The following is a 9,038-nucleotide window of genomic DNA, read 5'->3' as shown; positions in this document are numbered from 1 at the left end:
GCTGCCTTTCCATTTGGGAGAATAAGAACTGGACAAGGAAGGATAGCCTCCTCTTCCCTGCCTCTCTTCTCTGCCCAAGTAGAGCAGTGACTGATTTCAAAGCTTATTCAGGTCTTTAAAGTTACTTTTCTAATATCTCTATAAATAGTTTAAATTTCTTTCATTAGCTAAATAAATCCTATCTATCAACCTGCTATTGATATAGGTGTTGCCTTATTTGCAAATGTGGGAAGTACTGCTGGGAGGAATATGTTCAGGTGTTTTTCAATCATGTCTTACTGCATTTGGGGTTTTCTTAGCAAAGATACCTCTTCAGCTCATTTCATAGATTTAACTTGAAAAGGCTACAAGACAAGACTAAAGTGGAGGGAGAGTTGGTGCATGGTTTTTTTATTCGATGATTTCATACTCAATGCAGCTCCTGAAACTGAGATGCAACAAAGTTGATTCTCTACTGCTGGTGCTAATTTTGACCTAACAGTCACCATCGAGAAAACACAGATTCTCCACCAGACAGCACACCCTCCCTCCATACCTGGAACCATCAGACACAGCAAATGGAGAAATTTTGAATACTGTGGATAAGTTCACTTACAATATATTTTGGCAATATACTTTCCAGGGATGTACACACAGATGATGAAGTTGATACACATATCGCCATAGCTAGCTCAGTGTTTGAGAGATTCCAAAGGAAAGTATGGGACAGAAGAGATATTAGACTGCCTGCCGAGCTGAAGGTCTGCAGAGCTGTTATGCTGACCTCATTGTTATATACCTGTGAAACCTGGACAGTCTACCAATGCCATGCCAGGAAACCAAATGGCTTCCTTTTAAATTGTCTCAGGAAGATTCTGAAGGTCACACTGAGGTCCCTTCTCAAGCTAATGTGCCAAACATTCAAATTTCTACAGAAGGCACAACTCCAACAGGCTGGCTATATTGTTTGAATGTCTAATGTATGCTTGACTAAAAGACTATTTTATGGAGAACCCATGTGCTCACATGGTGGTCAGAAGAAGTGATTTAGGGAGACTCAAGGTCTCTCTGATGAACTTTGGGATTGATTTCATGACATAGAAGACACAGGCAAAGGACCATCCAGTGTGGCATGCCCCCAGTAAAGAAGGTCCTCTGTTCTATGAGTGAAGCAAAATTTCAGTATCTCAAAAGAAACACGAGATGCCCAAATTTAGACATATCTGCACTCCAAGTGTTCACACGGACTATTTGTGCCCTACCTGTAGCAGAGCCTTCTGAGCTCATGTTGGTCCGATCAGCCGCAGTCAGACACATCGTACCTTGACTCCAACATAGTGATGTGATTTTGGTCCTTTCTGAGAATGAAGGACAACAACCAACCAACCAACAGATGAGGAAAGTGAGGCAAACAGGCTTAAGTCACTTGCCCAGGGTTACACAGCTAGCAAGTGTCTGAGGCCGGATTTGAGATCAGATCCTCTTGCATCCAGAGCCAGTGCTCTATTCACTGTATCACCTAGCTGTCCTAAGTGTTCAGGTACCTGTACATAGAAACCAGGGTTCAAACCCTAGTTCCCAAAAGTTCTATCTGGGGGCTGAATCAAACTGAAAAAGAACTGGGTGATTTGCTTTACTGATTTTGGATAAACATCCCATAAAGCAGAACTAAAATGGGATTTGGGTTTTTTTCTTCTTTCCCTTAGGCAAAAATGAATCCTATCACCATCTTTGCTGTCTGGGACAAGTCCAGCCTGTCAGGACAAATGGACTCATTCATCTCTCCTCTCTCTTCCCATGAATGTGCACATGCAGAGAATTCTCTATGTAGGAGTGAGTTGAGGGTAGTGACTAGGAAATAGGAACTGACTGTTGGGAGGAAAGGTAGAGCTGTACCCACATTCCAAAGGATCCCCTTTTGTCCCTGTCTCCTACTTCTATCTTCTACTCAGACAAGCCAGAAGACATTTACACAGTGGACAAGCCAGGGTGTCAGAGCTGGTGGTGGGAGGTGGGGGTCATGTTCATTTGGATGTAGTAGATGATTGCTAGTACACCTTGAATTTAGAGTGCCACCTGGTGGCTTACCTTGATATATCACCTCAAGTGGGGCCACAGACGCCTGCCACCTTTACCACCACCCTCTCTGTGAGGGGCTGAGGAATGGGGTGAGGGATAGTGAAGAGTCATACTTTAAACATCTTTGACTCTCCCCTTCCCCTTAACCAGCATATCTAAATCAGTCGTCACATTCTACTGACTCCTTCTGATTTTACATCTTTTTCCACTGTCTCCTTTACTCACATGGCCGTCACTCTCCTCAGATGGCCCTCACTGCATCTTGCACTGACTATTTGAATAAATTTCTAGTTGGCCTCATTGTTTCCAGTTCCTCCCATCTCCAATCCAATGTAACCACCACATAACTGCAAAGATAGTCTTTGTCCGATGAGGTAGCTGTGGCATGTCCAAAAGAGCTCTGGACAGGTAATCACATGATCCAGGTTCTAGTCTTGAGGAGGCTGTGTCTCAATTAGCTGTGTAACCTGGGGCAAGCCTCTTCCTTTCCCAGGGCCGTCATCTCCCTGTATGTAAAACCAAGGGTCTGGACTAAGGCTCTCTCCAGAGCCGACATTCATTGATTCTTTGACTTATTCCCTCCCTGTATAAATGCTTCTTATAACGAAGAGGTCCCTCAACAGATGACAGCCTGTCCTGGGACTCCATGAGTGAGTGCATTGTTCCCTTCTTGATGTCCAGTGTTCAGACCCTGTGTGTTCCCTTTTGTCTGGGGCACAGTTTTTCAATGCCTCCACTTCATGTCCTGAACAATGGCTTGTGGTAGTGTGTTATACAGAGACTGCAGCAAGTGCAAACACAAAGCCTCCTTTTCCCCTAGAGTTTATTTTCCTTGGTTTCCTTGAAAAGGCAGACCTTAAAATGAGAAGTCTACAACTCACTCATTCCTCCCTGTACTCCATTCTTGGCAGGTGAAAGGCAATTGGAGTCAGTCTAAAAGAAGACTTAGATGTATTAATAATAATATTTTAAAACTTTGTATTTCTATGAGACTTTTTGGTTTATGAATCACTTTCTTATAAGTGTCCTCTTAGGTAGGCAGGACAGATATCATTATTTCTGTTTTACAGATGAGGAAACAGAAAAGTAAAGTGACTGGCTCAGGGTTAAACCTATTTGTCAGAGCCAAGATTAGAACCCAGTGCTTTTTTCCAAAGATCTGGATTCTAGACACATCTCTATCACTGTCTGGCTTGTCAAATTCTTGATAAATTCTTTAGCATTTCTGTGCCTCAGTTTCCTCACCTGTCAAACAAGGGTAATAATCCTTCCTTTTTTCCCCCCATCCCACCACTGCGATGGTATATGTTATGAGAGAGCAAGTGAGGGACTTAGGGCTTCTCAGCATAATTATTGATTTTTTTTAAAGTAATCGGGGTTAAGTAACTTGCTCAAGGTTACATGGCCAGTTATTTCTGGGTGTGGTGCTAAGTATCTGAGCCCGGATTTGATCCCCAGGTCATCCCGACACTGGAGCCAGTGCTCTTACTCACTGAGCCACCTGGCTGCCCCATAATTATTGTTAACAGACAAACATTTCAATTAAGCAAATTCAATTCTGTAAACATTTGTTAATGTACCTACTACGTATAGAGAGCATTGTGTTAAGGGATGTGGTTAATGCCAGGTTCCTGTCCTTGTAGAACTTATAGTCTAACAGGGAATAAAAAATCAATACAGATAGCTATAGTACACATTATATATATATATATATATACATATATATATGTGTATATATATATATATAGTATATAAAAGAGGGCTGACCAAAGAGAGCCCAGTCTTTGTAGCATGCTCTATGCTTATGCTAGATATGGAATAGCATGCTTTATGTTCATGCATCTCTATATACTCTGCCAGCTACATAGCAGCAATGTGGAGGCTTGGTGAGCCTGCTTCTGGAAATGTGCCTTTCCTGCTTCTCAGAATGCCCAGGTATTCTCTGTTTCCTGTTGGCTTATCGAATGATGATGAAATGCCTTATAACTGACTTCTGAGCCAGAGAACTAGGGGTGCTTACAAAAGACTTGAACAGATTTACTCTGCCTCCCTCTTTCCTGGTGGCTTTTGAATGAGGACAAAGAAGGAAGGCCGTTGTTCTCTGGGTAGGAGTAGGGGTTGTTGTGGTGGCAGAGGCCTGTTGGCATGGAAGCCTTATCTCATCACCCAACCACATGGTGCCTCTATTTCTCTTGTTTCTCTGGGTTGCTCCTTGCTGATTTTAGGTGAATGAGCACCAGTGATGAAATGGACCAGGTTACAGCCTCGTAAACTTTGAAAGGCTGGAAGTGCCTTCCTTGGTCCAGCCACTGGAGTTGAAATGGAGTCTGGCTATAGCAAGAACAGCCAAGCTGGGTGAGGAGCCAGTCCAGACGGGTGCCCTGCCCGGTTTAGCCCAGAAGTGTATTGACTGAGCAGTAAAGTCCTGCAAGCCAGGTCTCAACTCATCTTTTACACCACACCCAAAAGTGAATTTAATGGGGAACAGGGGGAAACAAAGTATGTTTTACAGCACCCTCTCCAAGTTTGAGCTCAACTGCTCAAGGACCAATGTGTTGAGGGAGGATGTTCCTAGTTTGGGAGTCTGTGCTTCAGTCCTCGCTATACATTCTCAGTAAATATTCCTTCATAAAAGCTAATCAACATTAATTGGTTATATGATATTAGATTAAATATTAACTGAAGATTGGTTGATATTGAGGGAATGCACTGAATGGGGCCTTGTGAGTGAGAGTTTCAGAAATCTCAGCCCTCTGCTGTAGAGTTATCCCCTAGAATCTTAAGGGGAGAAGATTTAGTCTCATTCTGGGAACTATTCTGAATGTGGATTTGGGAGAGTGATCCCAGAGCCTGTGATATTATTATATGTGCCGGATGAAAACAAAACAAAGTGCCATATAAAGTCTTAAAGAGCAGGTCATTATTGACAGAGTAAATCAGGAAAGTCTTTCTGGAGGAGGTGACATTTGAATTGGTCTTTAGAGGATGGGCTATTCCAAGTTTAAGGAACAAGGAGGAAAACGAAAGCATGGAGGTGGGAGAACACAAGCAGAGTCATCCAGTTTGTCTGAGTGTATTGGGGGAAGTAATATGAGATGAGACTGGGAAGGAACCTTGAGTTCTAGCAAAGGATTATGAATTTCACTCAGGAGGTAAGAGGGAGCCACTAAAGACTTTTGAGCAGAGGAGTCAACATTTCTAAAAGAGTTTCTCTTCTGACTTTTTGTCCTGGCAAGATAGACCATGTTTGTCGTGGGAGACTTGTCTGCCACATGCTTAGTTTGCTCTGCAGCTCATGCTCAAGGCATAACCATGTTACTTCTCTGATCGATAAGGAAAGAAACTTCACCCTTAAGTGGTCCAACATGATCTCAGAAATTAAACTATCGTTCCTAGGTCCCTCTTCTGCTCTGCAAATGGAAGCAAGTCCCATGGAATTGCCCATGGGGGGAATCACTACCAGTTACTCTGTACATGATCTTCTTTTGATCTTCCTAATTGCCAAGTAAGGCAAGTCCTGTAGGTATTATTATCACCATTGTGCAGATGAGAAAAATGAGGTTCAGAGGTTAAATGGCTATTGGGCCAAATACAACCTGTATAACCTATTGAGATTTTCAGAGGGGAAAAAAAATTCTTCCCTCTACGTGCTTAACCAGCATACTTATATTGGTAATAATAATAACTTTCATTGCTATAGAATTTTTAGGCCTGTGAAGCACTTTTGCCTCAACAGCCCTGTGAAGTCAGTAGCACAAATATTATTTTCATTTTGTAGACAAGGAAATGGAAGCTCAGAGAATATAAAGGGCTTGTCTAAGTTCATGGACCTGAGATTTGAACCTTTGCCTCCTGATTCCAAGTCCACTGTTCTTTTCATTACAACATCCTGCCCCCCTTAAAAGTAAATACAAGTCACATTTGTTTAAATAGTTTTCAGTTTACTAAGTGACTTACAAAGTGACATCAGAATTATCCAACTAAGTAGGGAGGATAGTTATTGCCACTCCTGTTTTGTAGATAAGGAAATTGAGTCTCAGAGAGGTTAAATGATTTGTCCATTATCACACAAGAACCTAACTACTTGTAATTCCTGGCTTTGGGAACAAAGTCTGGGTAAAATTTGGGCCCACCTGACTTGGTGAAAGTATTTCCTCTTTCATGATATTGATGGAAGCTCCCATCAGTGATGGAAGCCTGGAATCTGCATGGAAATGTATCTGTAGTTAATATATGCTACAGTTCTTGAGAAATTTGGTCTGTTAAAGACTAGTGTTCTCATGGACTTGACCAAAATCGATCACTCACTAGGGGCTGTGAGTCACACATATGCTGCCAGCAAGCTTGAGTCTCCTTTCCCCGATTCTAGATGTGCCTGTAGGAGAATATACAACATTCTTTTGTGGCGATGTTTTACAAGTATTATTCTATATGAGGGTGGGGAACCTGTGCCCTTGAGGCCACATGTGACCCTCTAGGTCTTCAAGCCCTCTAGTCAAGTGTAGACCTTCTGTTGAAGTTTGGATTCAGTCAAAGTGCTTCACTTGAGGACGGAGAGGGCCACATATGGCCTTGAGGCCAAAGGTTCCCTGCCCCTGCTCTAGTAAATACTTTAATCTGTCCAACTAAACAAATGATGCTGAACTGACAATGATGGTAAAAAATACAGTGACTCATAAGCTATAATGCTAGAAAGATACTCCCTCTCTTCCCAAGCCCGCAGGGCTACCCCTAGAGTCCTGAGGGGGATGTTCTAGCTGAGCTCTAGGGCTCTAACTTATCAGGGAGCTGAAATTAGTGTCTCTGAACATGTTATATTCCATTCCATCATGTTGTTACAACACCATTTATTCAACCATTGCCCATCCATTGGACCTTTTTGTTTTTCAAAAATGAATATTTTTGTACAGATAGGTTTTTCTTCCTTTTAATAAGAATCCTCATTTCCATTAAATTTGTAAGTCTTAGAAAACCAACCCAGTAAGTAAATAGTACAAATCTCAGAGAGGTTGAGTAACTCGTCCAGGATCACACATCAGAGCTGAGATTCAAACTCAAGTCACAGATTACAGTATCTCAGAACTGAAAGAGACCTTTGAGCTTTCCTGGCTCTAAGACCTATGAACTGTATCACATGGTCCCGTAGTAATACTTTGAAAAGTATTGTCCTATCAGTGGGATTACTGAGTCTAGAGGGAATCATTTTTTTTTCATTCTGATTAGATGGTCATTCTCTTAATCTGTGGTTTTTCTGTATTTTCTTCTTTATTATGGCACTGAAAACAAATTATCTTCCTACTGCATCAGGGTAGTAGAAAGAGCTCTAGATTTAGAATCAGGAGGTTTAGGTTTGAATTCTTAGCTGTGCGACTCTGGGAAAATCACTTCCCTTGCCTGCGTCTCAATTTCTTCACCTGATAAATGATCTCCAAGTTTCCTTCAGAAAGACTCATCTTCACGAGTTCAAATGTAGCCTCAGACACTTCCTAGCTGTGTGATCCTGGGCAAGTCACATCACCCTGTTTGCTTTAGTTTCCTCATCTGTAAAATGAACTGGAGAAGGAGATGGCAAACCACTCAGATTTCTCTACCAAGAAAACCCTGAAAAACGAGTTGTAAAGAGTTGGACAGGACTAAAATTACTTAACAACAACAAAAAGTTTCCTTCCAGCTCTAAAATGAGAAGGTAAGTCTATCCACCTACCTGAATGGTCAGGAAAAAAATGACCTATTGCTGAAGTACTTTTGGACCACAGATAATCCCCAAGGTAGACTGAAAAATTGGCTGCGTGAGGAAGATGTGATCCATGGGACCTGGCCAAAACAGGGAATGCTTTTCCTTCCTGGTTGATGACTTAGCTGAGGTTAATTCTAGCTACCCTATGACTTGGTATAAGTCATGTTCATTCTCTTTGCCTTAGCTGAATCTCCAGGAATAGCCTGGTACACCTTAGGGATCTGTTATTGTTCTGTGGCTGACAGGGGCAGTGAAATAGGATGTTGGGCATGAGATCTGTGAGTAGAGGGAATCTTGGCTCTGCTACTTTCTACCTTTGGGTCCTTGAACAAGTTACTTTCCTTTTGGGCCTCAATATCCTCATCTGTGAACTGGGGACAATGATAGCATCTACCTCCCAACGGTTGTAAAGTTCAAATGAGAAAATATTTGTAAAGTACTTAGCGCAGTGCTTGGTATGTAAGAAGCATTATATAGTAGTAGTAGTAGTTGTTGTTGACAACATTGGAACATTAGATGAGATGATCTCTGAGGTTCCTTCTGGCTTTAGATTCTATGGCTAGATTTCTGGGTCTAGATTTGAACCTTTTCCACTTGGCCTAAAATCAGGCAGGATCTTGGTTCTGGTAACTTCATTTTGAGGTCATTTTGTTTTTGACATTTCACAAAGGGTTCCCACTGAATCTGAACTCTGAAGTGCTCCTCTAGAAAGCTGAGCTGGTCTGCTAAAATCCAGTATACTGCCACTTCTGGGAAAAAGAGATAAGATTTCTGGGAGTGAGAAGGACAATGGCAGGTACCACCCTCTCCTGACACCAGGGCTAAGAAGGCTTACTGATGGGAAGCCTGGAAATGTTATTCCCTTCTGAGGTAGGCACCATGTATGGGAAGCTCTTGAATTTATAGGGCCATAGGAAGGAATCATGAGAGATCATCATGAGACAAAGTAATATGGCAAGAATCATATTTAGACTAACATCTCTGTTTATATGCTGTAAAAACAGAAAATTCTGGGATTTGACTAGTTAACAAAGCAAAATTCAGGAAAAGGAGAATTAAAAAGAGTTTACTAAAAATACATTAAAGTAAAAACACATTAAAGAGCTGATCACTGGAGATGAACAAGGGATTCAAGATGGAACCAGTTTTTATTGATAACTTTCATAATGAGATAAGGATAATTTGGATAGACAAAGATAGATAGATAGATAGATAGATAGATAGATAGATAGATAGATAGATA

The sequence above is a fragment of the Petaurus breviceps genome, unplaced genomic scaffold, assembly GCF_028583685.1.
Source record: "Petaurus breviceps papuanus isolate PSGF00001 unplaced genomic scaffold, PetGlider_PUasm1.0 227, whole genome shotgun sequence".
Taxonomy (NCBI): domain Eukaryota; kingdom Metazoa; phylum Chordata; class Mammalia; order Diprotodontia; family Petauridae; genus Petaurus; species Petaurus breviceps.
This window is presented reverse-complemented; position numbering follows the sequence as displayed.